This window comes from Sebastes fasciatus, chromosome 24, assembly GCF_043250625.1.
Source record: "Sebastes fasciatus isolate fSebFas1 chromosome 24, fSebFas1.pri, whole genome shotgun sequence".
Classification (NCBI taxonomy): Eukaryota; Metazoa; Chordata; class Actinopteri; order Perciformes; family Sebastidae; genus Sebastes; species Sebastes fasciatus.
The window spans coordinates 13,476,366-13,495,724 of NC_133818.1; the positions used below are offsets into that span (position 1 = coordinate 13,476,366).

Genomic DNA, 19,359 nt, shown 5'->3' on the forward strand with positions numbered 1-19,359 from the left:
TGAGTGTTCTGTTCCTCTGAAGACTTACGCCTTTGTAGTCTTGAAATCGCTATTCCCTGTGTTGTAAAGGAAACGCAGTTTAGAGAGATAGAAGGAAGTAAAAGTGTGTTTTTCCCCAGATGAAATTCGGCAGCACTTGATGAGCCGCTTTTATCATCCTCACAAGAAGCAGGAGCGGCGGCGGTGGTGGTGGTGGTGCGGACATCCTGATCAATCCTGTGCGTCTTCACTGAAATGTCCTACCTTGATGAGCAAACTCAGGAACTAACTCTAACTAGAGAGGCGAAGTGATGAAACGGCTTTGCAGCTCGGCGCCGGTCTGTTATTTCTTTCCCTTGGGTCTTTTCATGAGGAGACGATCATGTCAGCGTGGTTAAACGGTCACAGTTTGATCCTGATCTCTCTGTTAACCCTCGCTGGCGGTGTCGTCGGTGTCATTTTTCCTTTTCTAACGAGGTTAACCCCAATCTTGTGTGCTGCCGCCTCCGTATTGTGCAAGACATCATAGCATGTGTTGACTGTAAAGCGTGTTTTTCTGTTACTATGTGACCTTCTTAGTCCTGCAAAGTAATACGTGCCGCCTGACTCCCCTCGCTTCATTTTCACCCTGTGTGTGTGTGCAGTGTGAATTAGTGGGATGTTTTTCTTCCCACAGTCGTGTTTGCTTTCTTTTATAGTCAGAATAAAAAATATTAGAGTGTGAACGAGCCATCTCTGTCCTGTTGTGTCTAGAAGGTAACCCGCGAGTTGGGTTAAGGTTGCAAGTCTAGCGGGCGTTTTTACTAGCAATTCTACAATTTTTGAGATTAATTGCAAACTTTTTTAACAATAGACCATGGGAAAAAGTTGAATCATACTCTTCTAGGGACTTTTAATTTGACAAAATATCTAAATTAATAGTCAGAGATGTCCTGAAGTCAAATATATCAGTCATTCTCAGGCATTATTTATTCATATTTTGTTTTCCAGCAACCCAAAAATCAAAGAATAAAGGCATTTCCCTTTCAAATTAGTGGTATTTTTTCATTTATAAGGGACATGTAACGTTTAATACTTCTGGTGAATATGATCCAATCAATCTTATTTCCGTATTTTGTATATACAGTTCCCTTTGTTAACACCTTATTTTGAAAACCGAACGCAGTCACATCTGTATACTTCCTCTAACTTCTCCAAGTCCGTTGCTATAGCCGTGATTTCTAGCTCTGTTTTTCCTGGTAATGTGTGAAACCCAAAGTGTTTCCATACTTTACTGTATGGGTAGTGTGTAGATTTAAAATCTCGCCCGACTGCGGTTTGTTTTGGTTGGCGGATACGGAACGGATATGACATCACGTTACTCAGACTACAACAATAAAAGCGGTAGCTTCCTTTTACCTCCGCATAGACTCAAATGAAGCAAATATATCGATTCTGGCATTGAAAATTTGATTTCAAAATCGTAAAAAAAAAAATCTTGATTTCTTTTCCCACCCCTAGTTTTTGCAGATTTCAGATCAGATTTAGCAATTTGTGGGTTACCATTTAGACACAACCTCTTTGTCGTGCATGAATGTCCACTTCCTTCCTCTGTTCTTTAAATTTTTTACCCTCTGTGAGGTCGGCCCCTTCGCTAATTGGCTCGCCATGCCTCCCCTTAGGGGGCGGAGCATGTGATAGACAGGGGTGATAATCAGCATAATGGCGGCTAGTAGCGGCGGCGAAGCCAGCTGCCTGCCAAGGTGTCGAGAAAGCCTTGCAGGAAGAGGAGCGAGGAGGTGGGAGGCTGCTTCCTATCAAATCCGCCACTGGTGTTTTCTGACAGTGTGTGTCAAGATGTGTGTGTGTGTGTCCAGCTCAGCCACTGTAAGCTCAGCTTGACTGCAAGCTTTTGTGTCCATTCACCCTCCTTCTGAGGTACCGGAGAAATGCCACTTTATCTCCTTAAATGTCCCCTCCTTCGTGTCTTCTCTCCTCTGCTCTTTCGCTCCGTGCTTACCCGTGCAACCATGGAGGTGTCATTAGCGCCGTGTCCTAATTAGTCCGGTGCCAGCTAATTGTGCTTCTGACGCAGTGTCTCTGGGGAGGCAGGCCTTGCTAATTTCAATAAGAGTAAACAAGCAAACCGCTCCCCACTGACGGCTATGGATTAATTAGAGACCATCCGCCGCATGTGCCGACTGAGGGGGTTTTGTGGAAGACGCAGCGTTGAGAGACAGCAGAAATAAGCTGCAGACGAAGAACGCGAGGTGAAAGAGAGTTCTCCCTCGTCGTTGTCACGCGATGCACTCCGAGGCCGGATGCTCATTTTGGGAAATTACCATCACTTTCATTTTTTGCGCATCCCTCTCCAAAGCGGGGATCCTCCCGAGCGGCAGCTCCCCCGCCGAGAAACAACGCCCCGGACGTGTTTTGTTTCTCACAACTTTCGTTTAAAAGGTTGAAATGAAGCAAACAAGTCTGTTTTTCTTTTCCTTGAGAGAGTCTGATTTGTGTATGCGCTCAGGGCCCCCGGATCGCTGCTGCAGTGAAGAGCAGTCGCTTGTGTAAAGTCAATGTTCCTATTTCTCATTCAACCTTACAGAGCTGTTTTCTTTTGTAATATTTCAGGTTGGCTGAGCATGCATTCTTGTTTTCAGCCTCATGTTCATGCAGTTACAGATACACCTGGGAGCTCCTCCACTACGAGTACAACTTTCTTTTTTTTTTTTTACTCGTGGCCACTGAGCAGCTCCGCTCCAGTGGTTCTAGTTCCGGCGCCTTGCATAAGAGAGCTTCACGTGAGGGTCATCTCAAGGTTAAGTCTGGAAAATGTGATAAAATTGTAAATTGCCACAGTGTCCATGTGCTGCAGGTATTTATCCAGAAAATCATTTTGGTTTATTTGGCATTTTGTGTTGATTTTGTCGGCCCCTGTAGTGTTTCCTATTACCAGAGTCCCTTTTAACTATATATAACTATATAAAAATAGACAATCTTCTCGCTGATGGTCTCGTTTACTTATGAAGGTCGTAGAGAGACATCAGTATTAAATTGCTTCATAACCAGTTAAAAGTTCCTCAAAGTAACTTCCTACTCTAATCTGCTGATAAAAAAAGTTTACAAATGTACATATTTTAGGACTGTCAAAGTTAATGCGATAATAATGTTAGAAAAACTAGAAAACGCAAAATTTTGGCGAGGAAAAACTGGCATGTCCATTTTCAAAGGGGTCCCTTGACCTCTGACCTCAAGACATGTGAATGAAAATGGGTTCTATGGGTACCCACGAGTCTCCCCTTTACAGACATGCCCACTTTATGATAATCACATGCAGTTTTGGGGCAAGTCATAGTCAAGTCAGCACACTGACACACTGACAGCTGTTGTTGCCTGTTGGGCTGCAGTTTGTCATGTTCTGATTCGAGCAGATTTTAAATGCTAAATGCAGTACCTGTGAGGGTTTCTGGACAATATCTGTCATTGTTTTGTGTTGTTAATTGATTTCCAATAATAAATATATACATACATTTGCATAAAGCAAGCATATTTGCCCACTCCCATGTTGGTAAGAGTATTAATACTTGACAAAATCTGCCTTTAAGGTCCATTTTGAACAGATAAAAAAATGTAATCATGGACAATCATGCGATTAATCGCGACTAGATTGACATAAAATTGTGTCAAGGATCGTGTTAGCATTGTAGCCTTGCTCAAGCACTTCTGTGTACATTGTGTACATCATTGAAGCACACACGCACACAGATTCCTCGGCTCAGGAGAAAATACACAAATGTTGAGAAGTAACTGCTAAAATAACAAGTTGGTCTGACACCTACAAAGCCTATCCACTAACTCATTTCTTGGACATTACATTTCTTTGTGATGTGACTTTAAAAAATACAAAACATGATTCAGCAAGTTGGCTTCTACAGCCAGTGGGATTTATTTTTTTAAAACTCCTCACTTTTTCATTTTTTTTTCCGATGGCAGATGAGCTGATGCGAACGGTGAGCAGGTGCCGCGTTCACTTCCCACCCCCGTATGAGAAACTCACAGTAGTCAGCAGCAGTGAATGGATGGACTGCGATGTTCACTGCCTATCTGTCTCTCCGGCTCCCTTTTTCTTGCTATCTGTGAAATGCGAGTCTTCACATCTCACTCCTTGCCGCAGACCGTATCGCACTCTCCCTTCTCACCTAATTAATCACGCTATTGAACTTAATGCCACTCAACAAAACACAGTTGGCAGCGAGAGTGAGGTGCCTTCCTCTCTTCATCCTCAACCCCCCATCCTTTCATGATCGTGACATGCGGGGCAGGTTCTTTTTTCACGGTCCAGATATTTCACCCATTGTTTAATCGGGTTCACGCAGGGCCTTTCTTTATCACCACAAGTGTGTGTGTGTGCCATTAGGTCAGGCATTAACAAACGAGCAGCCCATCCCGCTAGCGGCGGAGCGGGCTTGTAAATCTGAGGCCGCTGAAGGGTGTATCTCCTCCCTCAAGAGATGAATGGAGTAATGGACTTTCATTACGGTGGCTTCATTGTCGACACTTAAGCGCGCCCACATGCGCACGCACGCTATTAAAGGCGCTCTTTTGGAAAGAAACAAATACAGATAAACTGCGAAAAACACTCAAATTCCAGGTACATAGCACATATCCTCTCGCACTCTCTAATGACAGCACTTAGAGCTGCCTCGCAGGAGACGAGGTGTTGCCGCTGACGTCGTGATGGACGGTTATTTTTCGAGAAGACGTTAAATTTTAACACTCCTCTGTGTGTGTGTGTGTGTTTGGAGTTTTGCCATCTAAACATGTGGATGCTGCTGGAGAGAGAGAGAGAGGTGGAGAGAGAGAAAAGGAGGAGGGGGTATGGGAAGGATTTATGGGTGTAATAATGGGATCTCAGTGGCTGGGCCATTGACACTGAGGCATTTTTCTCTCATCGTCCTCCCATTATTAGATGGATGGAACAGGAGGGAGTAAGCGCAGCAGCATATGGGCGGGAGAGGATGGCAGGCTGTTGTGTTGGAGCGGTGATCGCTCTGTCTCATACCATCCAGGCATCCATACACATCAAGATATATTAAATGATTTTGTGGATCCATCTCACACAGCTTGATGGTTTGATTTAAGAAGTGTGGGAAAGGGTTATTGTGTGTATAAATGGCATGCTATAGTGCCTGTGTGTGAGGCTGCATTTAGCCTAATGGTTAAAGATGCACACCATAAAACCCCACGGTTCGATTCACGGCCCGAGGGCGTTTGTTGCATGTCTCATTCCCTATACGTTTCTTGTCTGTATCTCTGCTGCCATATCAAATTAAAGGCAAAAAATGCCCAAAGAAAAATCATAAATCAACATGCAGATGCCAGGCGTTCCCAGTCCAGATGAGATATATAAACTCTCCAGCGTGTTCTGGGTCTACTTACCAGGCCTCTTACCAGTTGGACGTGCCCGGAAAACAAATCTAAAGGAAGGCGTCCAGGAGGCATCCTGATCAGATGCCCCAAGGAGCAGCGTCTATACTCTGAGCTCCCTCCGGATGCCTGAGCTCCTCACCCTATCTCTAAGGCTGAGCCCAGCCACCCTACGAAAGAAGCTCATTTCGTCCGCTTGTATCCGCGATCTCATTCTTTCGGTCACTACCCAAAGCTCATGACCATAGGTGAGGTCTGAACGTAGTGTTTTCCAGCAGAGAACCAAGGCCTCAGACTTGGAGATACTGACTCTCATCCTCGGCCCCAGTGCGCGTTAAAGGTCACGGTCTGATGGAGCCAACAGAACCACATCATCTGCAAAGAGTAGAGACGCAATTCTGAGGTCTCCATAGGGGCACCGTGGATATCTGTACCACATTGCATGGAAATTCATCCAGTAGTCGTCAAGATGAGGACTTGGGTTCAGGTCTTAAATCTCACAGCACCAGTCAGGTTCAGTCGGGTTGAGTCTTAAAGACTTGGGTATGGGCCGGGTTCAGGTCTTTTTGGTTGCTTCACATACACATTGCCCCCAGTGCGTGCTGAAGGTCACAGTCTGATGAAGCCAACCGAACCACATCGTCTGCAAAGAGTAGAAACGCAATTCTGAGGTCCCCAAAATCGGACTGTAGATTTGTACCAGTTTGTACCAGTTGGGTCTTAAAGACTTGGGTATGGGCTGGGTTCAGGTCTCAGATTCAGGCCTGTGCACCACAAGGTAAACTTTTTTTTTGCAGCTAAATCGGTTGCTGCAGCTGTTGTGTTAGTGATGTAAATTGCGTGTAGTTTCCTATCCCTTCACACTGTATTATGCTCCATATTATAACCCATTGAATCCTACAGTACACACCAGTTGTGGCTCTCTTTTTATCTCCAAGGCCATTATGTCGCCACTTCCTGATTATCTGTGCAGTTGTAAACATTGGCAGCAATGACTGTTTACAGTAATGTGGTTGGTTCTTATTATCTGTCCTCAAGGTCACCAGTGCATTAAGCAAAATTGCCCAGGCTCTCTTCTCCTTATGCAGCTGCCTGCAAATGAATTAAAGCTGTAAAAATCCAGCCTCTCATGGTTCAGTCTAAACTATTAATGGAGGATGTTGTGGTCGGCGCAATTAGGGCGATGTATTTGCTTCATTTAAGGGATGTTTACGTTCTTGTGTTTGCTTTGATACAGTTTGCTGGAGCACTTCTGTAGAAAGTTTGCGTGTCCTTTCGAATCACTTTCAAGTTGTTTATCTGCAACTTCCATGCTCATTTATGCCGTTTTATTGGCGTTTATCAGTTCGAATAAGCCGGTTGAACAAAGGTTAATACATCCATTCATCCGTCCATTCATCCGTCCATCCAATCCAATAAACCCCACATCTTCATTATGTTCCAGAAACCTCCCTTCCAGCGTGGCAGATTGCCACAAACGCTGCTCATTGGCCGTCACCGAGCAACAAACACCTGCCATTTCCTAATTAACACCTGCTGTGTGATAACAGACACCTGCTTTTGCCTGCGTTGATTATTTTATGGTGACAGAATTGAATGTAATGAATGGCTAAACGCTTTCCTTCATTTTAATAATTTGCATCAAAGTGGCGTCCTCATCACATTCCTGCTGCAGCTCCGTAGCTCGTCATTAGCATGAAGACAATTACGGGAAAGGTGAAGGTCGGATATCACTCACTTATTGTTGTCTTAGATGGTTTAAAGGATTTTAACACTCAATTTTCTACTGGCTTCATTGCATTTTGTATGTTACTATATCCTATAAACTACCGTAGATGGAACCTCGCAGTCGTTTTATTCTTTTCTTCCTTCGTATCATGTGTTTTCTCATTTTTTTTGTTTTCTCATTTTTTCTCAATATATATTATGATATAGCATATTTTCTGGTAATTCAATCAATGCTTGTAGTGGAAAAAAATAAGTGCCGATACTCCCCTTATTCACACATGTGACTTATTCCTATTATTATTTCTGTGTCAGTCATATTCAGCTGCGGTTTTAATGCTATATTATTATACTTAGGCTATGCATCTTCTATAGTAGGCCTGTAATACTCCAATAATAGTCCAACTGAAACATTCTAGGGTTAAGGCGGTGCGTTCACCCATAGTGTTAATAGTTCAACTGTTAACCGTTAAAGAGCTTTCCTGTGTTATTTGTAGTATCACTCTATAATAACGAATAGGATGTCTATAGCCTGGAATCAACAGTAGCCAGCAAGACAGGCAGGTGTGCATGCAGAGCTGAGCTGTGTGAGCCCAATCAGGATGCTCCTACACATTATACAGAGACACATTCTCAATTCATACGGTGAATAAAAGATACTTGGAGAGAATTTTACATCATTTTGGACCATTTTATTACTTAAATGATTATTTTTTATTATTTATCACAGCCTTCATCCGAACATTTAATTCTCCTGCAAATGTTTGTCCTTTAAATTCATATTCTATAAATCAAAAGTGCAGATTCAGAAATCGTTTAAATAATGTTTTATTTATTATATTTGTTCACATACAAAAAAAAAAAAGTCATGACGAACAGTTCCCTAGCCTAATTATTTTACAAAAAGGACGTGAACTTTGTATTGTATAAATTACAGCACCGTCGTTCTCACCCCAGGGCCATGCGTCGGCTCTTCCAGATTCTCCCGACATAGTTTTTATGTTCATAAGGCACTTGAGGCGCAAATACACCACTGTTATGTATCGCCATTATGAATCTCCCAGAGAACCTGATATGGAGAAGGCAGAATTGAGCTATTGAGAAGTTCCGATACGCATGAAAAAAGTCTCGGCACTCTGTGTGGATTAAATACTTGACAAATGAAAAGTATTTTATCATGTAATTAAGAAATTAGTGCAACATGAACAGATTTCTCAGAGAAATTTGAGTTAGTATGTGCTTGTTATCATCAATGTAGACAATGTAAATGTCTATCATAATATCTCAATATATGATTTCATCACGATTCCATTGAAAGACGATAAATAATCATATTGAATTATCATCCAGCCCTACACTGTAGTCTTTCTTCTCAACTTGCTTGCAACAGTCAAATTTCCATTTTCTTTTTGTCCGAGTTGGCTTAAAAGTTGAGACTAAAAATAGTCTCGTTGTGATTTAAGGCCTTTGCTGAATCATTGAGGTTGACTGGGAAACCTGGCATGTATATGATCTGAAGCCGCAATGACATTTACATAAAATGTCAGCGTATATTATATAGCTTTACATTTCCCCTGCTGCACTGTGGCGGTGGCGGTGTCTGTTTTCAAGACTGAAAAGGTTTCACCTGAATTGCCGTAGGACAGCTGCAGAGAATTAACACCGCGTATTCACAGTGCATTAATAGAGCATCGCCGCAGCTATTCAAAAAGAGTGGCACAAAGGAGCAGGTTTTTTAGCTGAGTTAACTTGAACTCAAGGGAAGAGGCGCCTGGAAGTAAATTAATTCATCCAATTCCGCTCTGCTCATCTTTTGCCCTCGCCGGACTCTCGTTTTTGCTGGAGGAAGACAGAATAAAAAGAAGCATCCACTGGAGAGAGACTGGGTGGAAATGTCTCAAAGTGTGGTGATGCTGAAGGCCAGACGGCTCCGACTCGAACAAGAGGAAATAACATGCATACCGTAGAGGAAAGCAGAAGATTTTGGATTAAGTGTGCTTACATCAACGGAGCCAAACACTTGAAATTTAGACGTACCACTGTTTTGAAGAGTATTTTGACCTCTGCACTCCAGATCATCGCTCCCTTTCTCAACTTTTTCTCAAACAAAAAAAGCGAGTGTTGGCTGGAGCGGCGCGGCGTTGCCCTCGTGTTCACCCGCTGTTGTATTTCAGACAAGAGGAGCAATTGAAATATATGCTAATCCTCGGCTCGTTTTCGCTGCTATCCCACAGCGTGGAGCGGCACAATATTTCCATAGCGATTCGGACATTTTTGAGGGATTATGAGGGGGGGTTAGGATGTGGCCGGGGAACCCCAGGCAGCTTTACACACACACACTACATCAGCTGACAGTGAGCACGGCAAAGGGCATGTGTTTAACCGTGATTGATGCACTGTTGGTAATGTAGAAGACAGTGGGAATCTAGATTAGAGAGAATGACCCATGGGAGGGGAATGAGAGATGGAGAGAGGCAGACGGAGGAAAGATGGTCTCTGTGAACGTCTGATAACCCGCTTTCTCACTGCGACACGTTTCACTTTGAAGCCCGGAAACTAAGATATGCGCGGGTTTCTTTTTCGCTCCCCGCTGTTTCCTTTTTAATCTGTGTGTCTTGTTTTGTAAAGAAGGCTTAATTTCAGTCGGACACTGCAAAGGCGATACCCAAAAGCCCCCTTTTCAAAGTCCACCCAGTGACTTTAGCAGAAACAGCGTTCACGCTGTGTATGGAATTAAAGTGGGTAAGTTGGCATGGCAGGAATTTATCTTAATTTAAGCACTTTATCTGGTGTGATAACAAACTATTTCAAGCCCAGGTATTATATTATAGTTTGATTTCTGTGCCTTTTCCCTTTCCTTTAATGTATTATATATATATAGGGCTGTCAAGGGATGAAAATATTGAATCACGATTAATCGCAAATTAATCACACATTTTTTTATCTGTTCAAAATGTACCTTAAAGGGAGATTTGTCAAGTAATACTCATCATCATGAGAGTGTGCAAATATGCTGCTTTATGCAAATGTATGTATATGTTTATTATTGGAAATCAATTAACAACACAAAACAATGACAAATATTGTCCTAGTGTCCAACCTAAAAATTGCAAGTTGCGTTAATGCGTTACAGAAATTAGTGGTAACGCGTTTGTGTTGTAACAATTTGTGTTTCGATGGCCCTAATTATATACTTTTTGTGCATGTAAAAGTTCTGCAAAGTTACAAAGTCCAAAGTCCACACCAAAGGGAGAAACACTTCTCCTGAACTGCCTGAAACGCCTCACTTGAAGCCCCGCCTTTTCTTCTGTAACACGGTGATGTCACCAAGTAACGCATTTGCATAATACCTTCTTAGCGGCTAGTTTGGCACGCCCTCAAACAAAGCTAGTTAGAGCGGAGCTGGAGCGGAGTCTGAAGAGTTTGGATTGGATGACCAATCACAACAGAGTGGGCCAGCTGACCAATCGGAGCAGACTGGGCTTTTCGGGAGGAGGGCGGAGCTCAAACAGAGCGTTTCAGACAGAGGGTGAAAAGAGGTGCTGCAGCACAGCCGGTATGAGAAAAGTAAAGCGTTTTTTGAACATTAAAGCACATAAACATGTTCTAGTAGAAACCCAAAATACAAGTATGCATCTGAAAATAAGCATAATGGGTCCTCTTTAATTCTGGTAGCCAGAGTGTTCACCAAAATCTCAAATAAGTGTGAATGAAGCAGAGTGCAAATTCTTGAGCATTCAACAGGTGGAGCATCAAGTGCCCCATCTAAAATTACAACTGAAGAGCAGTGCTCCCATGCCCCAAACCACTGGAATAGCAAATTAAAAAACTCTCTCTTTGTGACAGATTTCCCTCCTTGCCACTGCACGCACTAAACCTTAGGTCAGCGCCATAAAATGGTCATATGTTCCCACTCCAAAGTGGAAAAACTGGTAAAAAAAATATGCTGAAAAACAGCAGATAAAAGGATTCTGTATGGTTGGCATACATGTTGCTCTGCTACAACAAATGAAAATCACATTTTTCCCAGGAAAAGAGTGCTATATTCTTGTGAAGTGCATCATAAAGGCCCATACAGGACAAAAGCAGTAACCACCCCATGCTGCGTGATTTCATGACAGATTATTTCCAGGAAAGACAGACACAGTGGGCGGTTATGGTGTCACTGCGAAATAGAAATCTCCAGAATGTGGCAAGCTGTGTCACCCGTGGACAGCAAGGGGCCTTTGTGGATGTTCGCCTTGTCTATAGACGGGTTTGTCAGTGTCAGGGGCCCTGGGAATAGAGCTGAAAGCTGTCTGAGGGCGACTGGGGGCCCCGATTTAGTGCAATAACAGGAAAAGCTTTGAGACGGAGAGTGGGATAAATATTTAGGGATGAAATGTAAATGTATATTAGAGTTGTACTTGTGTTTGCGTGGCTTGTACGATTCTTGTGTATTTGTCGGTGGGTACAAAGAGAGAAAAAGTACCTAGGCAGCCCATCCATTGTGGCTGTAAGCATGGCCCTGACAGAGGGTAATGGCCCTTATTCTAATCCTCTAAAAGATGAGGGGTACAAGAGGTTCAAATGCACAGAGACAAGAGGGAGGACGAGACAAAAAAAAAGAGGCAGGGGAGGGATGGAGAGGCCCCATCCCACGCCTCATTGAGTCCTCATTCGGAACGGCCGGCACTTCATTAAAAAACCAAGGCGTCTTTCGCAGAAACAAGAAAAAACAAAAAAGGGCCGCTTGTTGTTCGTACTCCATCACGACACACACAGAGTGTATTTGTCTTATCACAACCACAGAGCACCTGAGCGTGTCTTTGAGGGCCCACACATTTGTAATTTATGATAATTGTTTTCTCCAAAAGTGTAAATATATTATGATGATTATTTCCGGGAGAGCACACAGCAGCCCGATGTGACGTTTCATCAGACGAGGGCAGAAAAAAACCGCTTGAGCAAAACGCTTCGGGCGCCGGTGAAGAGAGAAGGGTGGAATATGGTGTCAAAACAGTTGTACTTTCACACATGAATGCATGTAGACACACGCAAGCACCGCTGACTCCGAATAATTCAACTGGAACTTGCTGTTTTTTTATTTTATTCTAACCTTTATTCATCCAAGAAGTTTTGATCAAGTGTATTTACTCCAGTCTTTCATATTCGCATCATCAAATTCAAAGCACTGGTCATGAATAAAAATTGATTTTAAAGCTACAACAAAAATGCAGTAAGCAAAAGGGAAAAATAACTTCTTAACCTTTTGTTTTGTTTTTGTATCTGCAAGTATTGGTGCACACACACACACTGCATTTTGAAATGGTCTCGTTGGAAACTCAGAGTAATAACCTTAACATAATTTACCATAAAATCAAAATGTGTCTCCTGTAAGTCAGTTTTTCTTCTGTATTGGAAAGTCGAGCAGTTTCCCATCCTTATCAGGACCTTACATTGGCTAGTCACTAGGTAACAAGCATGTCTTTAATTGGAGGAGTTGCTAAGAAGACTTGCTAATACAACCAAAGAACGTATATTGCTAAGAAGTGAAAGTCAATTATATGTTCCATTGCAACGCCAGCGCCCAGCAGCAGACCTACGCCTCCGCCATTTTGGACTGTAATCGAGTAGACTACCATAATGACGCCAGTTAAACGTCCGCATACAAAGTGCCGTACAAAAGTAAAACAAAATTATTTATATTCTATTGTCATATATTTACTGAAATGGCCTGTGTTCAGCAATACAAATATTATAAATATGCATACTATTTACTTACTTACTTATTCATTAAACTTTTTTGCCCAGGAAGCTGGCAGAATCGGATATGTCATATGAGCGTGCAGGGCGTACACAACATAATACACACACTTGCTAATGTATATAGTGGGTTATACTATATGTTTATTATTTAGATTTTTTTATGCTAGTTGTAATAGTCAGGTATATTTTTTCCAATATTCTTTATATTTTGTATTCTATGGGTATATTTCTTTAGTGTTGACATGTACATTTTTTTGTACTGTTCCTGTGCATTACTTGGATAACCTGCTGCTGTAACACAATAATTTCCCCAATTTGGGATCAATAAAGTACATCTATATATCTTTCTTTTTTTTTCAATATTATATTTATTGTTTTTTTGTTCATTTTCAAACAACAGAACAAACATTCACAAACGTCCCCAATTATTCTTGGTACAAAGAAACTTAACAAACCTAATATTAATATAAAATAAGCCAGTATAGAAACGGTGAAAACATACTATATACAAAAAATAGATAAATAAGTAAAAAGAATATACACAAGTAAAAAGTTAAATTAAATTAAAAACAATAAAATAAAATAAAATGTATTTATATATACATACATATATATACTGTATACATATATACATAGATACACGTATATGCACACGCAGTATATACACATACAAAAAATATTCTATATATCTATCTAGTGATTTAAATGAGGGCTTTTTACCTGTTCGTACTGGGAAGTTGATTTATGTTTTACGTATTATAGTATGTATTATAGTTTTACCGCAGCGGCCATTGTCAAAAAGGCAGAGTTTCGCCTCTTTGCTTCTCTACTCTTTGATACAACTAAAAGTGTAGAAGTTCCATTCTGGAGTGACATTAAAACTATCCAATCACATTGTACCTCTAAGAGGGAGGGTTCTAGAACTAGCTAACATTCTACACCATGTGTGTTCCAATCCGCGTACTTCTGTACTTACACTTACTATTTTGAGTGCATAAGTGCGTTTACACTGGGAAGTACGGCAAAATGCAGTGCACTCAAAGTACCCGGATGTTGTACTCAAAACGGTCGGATCGTTGAGTGTGGAACGCTGGACACTTTCCACACTCAATTGCCTCCATTATGGCTCTGTAGCGGAAGGGGCGGAGCCACGACCACTTTTCAAACCTACGTAGATAACAGAATAAAACAATACAATACGTAAACATACCGGCGCATTTTCAGCCAACAGGAGGATACATTGTAGGAGTAGGCGACGACGTTGGAAACGTAATTTCCAGAAGATATTTTGGCGGGTAGCGAGCCGCGGTCAAATGTTGCGATCGTCATTTCCGGTCAGTGCGCCGCAGAGTATTCAATTTGAGACGACCCTACCCCGTTGAAGTGTACGCACTACTCAAGTGAGTGCAGAGTGCACAAAGTGCCCTACATTGAAGTGTACTTCTGGAAGTACGTGGATTGGAACACTGCAATGCTAGCTAGTAAAGTGTTGTCAGCTTGTTTGCAACATGATACTCCATGATGAAGGACAGATGAGATTTGGACAGCTGATCTCTCAGACTGGTGAGTTTGAATCTTGTTAAGCAGCTGTGTGATACATCGTGTTATCATGAGACATTTTGCTGTATTAAAAAGCTGGTTGCTGCTTTGCTCTGACTGTGAGTTTTCATGGTTTTGTGTACAGACGCAACTGCGTAGGTGTTGGGTAGCTAATTGCTGCTAGCTGCTGTGTTGTGATACATCTTTATTTCAAGTTTGGATCATTGTGCAGCTACAAAACATGTTGCATTTGGTTTTTATCTTTTGATGCATATTTGTGCTCTGACAGAACATGATTGCACTACTAAAACAACACAATCATAGTATTTTGGGCATCATATTGCCAGTTTATGGGGACACTGTACATTGTCATGGTTTGGCAGCTGGTATTGAAATGAAGAAGGAGACTGCAAGCTGATGTAAACAATGCAAAACATCCAAAAAGGTTTTACATTATATTCTGTTGTGAGTTATGATTTGTGATTTATGTAGTTTCCTCTGTGGTCTTACTTTTGATATTGCCTTTACTTGAGATACAATTTATATTTGAAAACTAGGGCTGTCAATCGATTAAAAATATGTACGATTTAACCTCACGATTGTCCGTAGTTAATCCCGATTAATCGCAAATTAATCAAACATTTTTTTATCCGTTCAAAATGTACCTTAAAGGGAGATTTGTCAAGTATTTAATACTCATCGGAGTGCGCAAATATGCTGCTTTATGCAAATGTATGTATATATTTATTATTGGAAATCGATTAACAACACAAAAATGACCAATATTGTCCAGAAATCCTCAGAAGTTACTGCATTTAACACAAAAAATATGCGTGTCAGTGTGCTGACTTGACTATGACTTGCCCCAAACTGCATGTGATTATAATAAAGTGGGCATGTCTGTAAAGGGGAGACTCGTGGGTACCCATAGAACCCATTTTCATTCACATATCTGGAGGTCAGAGGTCAAGTTTGTAGTGGTATTTGGCCTCCTTCACGACAAGTTATTATGACACGGTTGTACCAATGTATTCCTTAGTTATTCTTAGTTTCATAAGATGCCAGTATCTTAAAACTCAGCCCGCTACAACCTAAAAATCGCAAGTTAATGCGTTAAAGAAATTAGTGGCGTTAAAACAAATTTGCATAATTGCCCTATTGAAAACCTGTCCATTGTCAGTAGCTACTCTATAGATTAGGAATTAATCCAGATAAACTATAACAGCTAACTGTGCAAACAAATACTGTAAACACATAAACGGGACTTTCTAGTGTTGAGAAATCAAGGCCACCTCTGCATTGATACATTTTTCATCCTCAGAATAGAGCAAATGTCATGGTGCCTTTCATATGTTTCCTCATATAAGTACTTGTTCACCTGCCAACAACAACACCAATGTACCTTTGCTGCCAGGTGTTTCTGCAACTAGCCGCTGAGTTGCCGGGGTCAAGGTATTTCTCTCCACAGCCCCTTTTGTGGGAGGGTAAAATAAACCACAGAGCGGCACAGTGAGTTCTTTTTTATCCGAGTCCCTATCTGTGTGTCTCCATCCTGCACATATTGATCGCTCCCTAACCTTTCACCCTGACCGTGAGTAATGGAATTGCCTGTCGTGGACACAGGCCCCGGTCAAGGTCTTGTAAATGTACGGCACATGTTTGCGCAAACTCGCCGATCGATGCCTCGCCTGCTCCCGTGTCAGGGAGAATAGAGCCTTCTGTCATGTTATTTCTGTCCGAGCCTTATCTCGACTCCTCAAATGTCCTTGAAATTCAGCTGGAACCCAGCGGTTTGGAGAGCAAAAGTTCCATCAATATTCTTTTTACTTGAAGTGCTCATACTTTGCTTTATAAAAATTTAAAAAATCATCTGTTTTGATGCCTGGTACGGATGTACAATTCCGTCTTAAATCGCCAAACGTTGTTCAAACAGGTGTAACGCCTCGCAAAGACGATTCTTGATGTATTTTTAATGAGTTTATTTCCAAATAACATGAACACAGTGGACACCTGCTCTTACAAAATGATTGCTGGCATGAAAGGAAGCAGAAATCTTGTGAGTCATCTTCAGATCTTTGCTTGCAAAACACTTGGTTAAGGAGTGACTCGTGTGCTTCTGAGATACTGACGGATACATTTCAGACTTGTTCCCTTTTTTAAAACTTAATTTCTCCCACAAAATCAGACGGAGCGTTCTGACCGTTGCAGACGCAGAGAGAGAGAGAAAACGACTCGGGGTCGATCCCGGAGAAATCGCTGCACCGAGATGAGATGACATACCACTCAAGAGTCTATCAGATTTCATTCTGACAGATGGGACCAGAGTGGGGAGGTACCGCCTGGTGACGGGGAAGATTGTGGTAGAAAATAGGGCAGCGTGGTGTACGGAAAGTGTGAGCTGGGGGATTGCTGTGACCGTCTTCGCAGGAATGTTTGTGGTGGTTGCCACGGGGATGGAGAGTGCATGTTTGTGCGTGACGCTGCAGGCTTACTGATATTTTTGGGAATAGATAGGAGGGTGATGCCCTGGATAGATTATCCTGAACTGTAAAAGATGTCAGTAGTGACAAAGGATTTAAAGGTGCTACATTTCCAGAGCATTAATAGAATGCAACTATTTGCTACGTCGCTCTCCCTCTGTGTGTGTGTGTGTTGTAATCAGAGCTTCTCCTTGCTTCGTTGACATTGCCGGGCCGCCCACGCATGCTTTTAGTGCATTGTGAGCGTGCCTCACCGGCTCGCTCACGGCCGCAGCTCCGCACTGCTCTCACACGGTGGTTACAACTGATGACGTCGTCGGACGCGACGGCGTTGTCTCGGAAGCGTAGCACCAACCGTCGGGTAAACGCTGTTATCTCTGCCAGCACTTTTGCCGTTGTTTGCACTGTTAGCTGCGAGTCGTGGCTCACCGTCGCCACGTTGAGAGCTGTTGAGAGGCAACAGAAATCTTCCCAATCCCGTATTTAGCACCTTTAATATGCGTCTTAACCCTGTTCAAGTTTATTTTTAGTTTTCTTTGTGAATGCTGATAGATTTCTTATTAATGGCATGCCACTAGCTTGGCTATAACTCCTTATAATAAAGCTAAAAAAGTAAGGGCTGTCAAAGTTAACGCGATAATAACATAAAGCAGCATATTTGCCCACTCCCATGTTGATAAGAGTATTAAATAATTGACAAATCTCCCTTTAAGGTACATTTCCAACCGATAAAAAATGTGTGATCAATTTGCGATTTAATTGTTTTACAATATTTTAACCGACTGACGCGTTTTCAAGTGGCAAAAATAAGTACTTTTTTCAGTGTGGCTTCTGTTTAAGTTTTTACTGTATGTGACTCAGTGACCTTAACCGTCACCCGACACACATGGAAAACATTCTCACACACACACACACACACATAGACGCAAACACTAACGCCAGGAATCCGGACTCCCCTTGAAATAGCTGAACCCCCCTCTGCTATGTTGATGACACACACACACACACACACACACACACACACACACACAGTGGGAGAAAGCACCAAGAATAGCTTCACTGCCACATCCATTGCATTCCACTACCCAGCTGGCTGCCCAGTGGACACACACATACTGCTGCAGTCTTACACACATACCCAGTTACGGCAGACATGCATATTTTTCAGCACCCACGGATAATCACTCCCCGCTGCCAGAAACTCACTGATACCTCTTCTCCGCACTACACACTTCCGACTTTTCTCCCATTAGTCTGATTTTGGTGCATAGTGTTTCACCGCGCCCCATCAATGAACAATACAAGTTCAGCCTGAGAGAGCTCGTAGCTAATCCCTCAGCTGTTTGGAGTTGGCAGTGGACAGCCGAAACACTGGAATAGTCTGCGCCCCCGCCAATTGCAGCACAGATCAGATATCAATTTGTCAACAGAGCTGGCCGGTCAGCCGGCCGGCCGGCTGGCTGGCTGGCTGACTGGTACAGAGCCTCGAGGCAGAGGTGAGTCAGCAACTTAGACAGCCAAGAGTGGAGAGCCAGACAAGCTACCAGCCTCAACTTTGACATGTCCACTCTGGAAAAAAATGACAAATCCCCCCGTGGTAACATTTATAGATCAATTCGTACCACTTTCTCACTAATTCCTTGGTGGTTTGATAACAAAGCTTTTTAACCGCAATAACGTGGGTGTACTGTGTTTCTAAATTCGCTCCGTGCGCGTGGATTGCGATCCGTTTCGGCCCCACGGGTGCAGTTCCACACAGAAAAATCCGAAGATCCCACGGCAGAAAAAACATTGCGCCGCTATTGTTTCTTGTTGTTTTTCCAGTATTTACTCTCACCTCCTTCTCAGAGCACATTGATCTTGAGAATTTGAGTGGGACGGCAGCTTTAGTGCATGCAGGGGGAAACTTGGGAGTGTTTACCAGCTCAACTCTCGCCAAAGTCACGTTTGATCACGAGAGATTTTGAGAGATTTCTGTTATTTTTAGTGGGGACTCTTGTTGTTCATGAATGAATCTGTCACTATAGGAACAAAACTGTTAAATTTAACATAACATGTCGTTACGTGTGGGCTCTCATTTTCAACATCTGTTAAGATTTGACAAATCTTTTTAGTGTGGGCCAGCCTTTTAGGCAACTATCCACAAAATAAATGCAATTATTCCAGCTTCCAGCTTTTTCTACTGGAGAATAAGACAGATTTGTAAATGATTTGGAACTAAAGCGCTCCAACCACTTCTAACCACAAAGCTGCCCGGTGGTGGGCTCTCATCCGAGCCAGTGTTTCTGGACGCCGGCCCACATCCCGCTGTTGTTGCCGCCGTCGGATCGTAAAAAAACGTTGTTTTTCCCCTTGCGTGGCACATAGCTGAATTAAAATCTATTATGAATTGTGACAGGGCCATTAAGAAGACGGATGGTCAGAGCCCTCCGTGGGTTTGGCTCGCCCTTTGTCCACCTCGGGGCCCTCCTTGCCGACAAAA

General features: G+C 42.4%; 1 protein-coding gene across 3 annotated transcripts in view; it reads left to right on the forward strand.

Annotated features, from left to right (window-relative positions):
- LOC141762924 (receptor tyrosine-protein kinase erbB-4-like) overlaps positions 1-19,359 on the forward strand; it is a 343,760-nt gene that overhangs the window by 25,940 nt on the left and 298,461 nt on the right. For 2 of the 3 annotated variants that reach the window (XM_074627099.1, XM_074627100.1), the window contains exon 1: positions 13,821-14,258. The exons of the other annotated variant lie outside the window; for it this stretch is intronic. The gene's annotated coding sequence lies outside the window, so the exon portion shown is untranslated. Of the gene's footprint in view, positions 1-13,820; positions 14,259-19,359 lie in introns of those variants that run through there. 3 annotated transcript variants of the gene reach the window in all.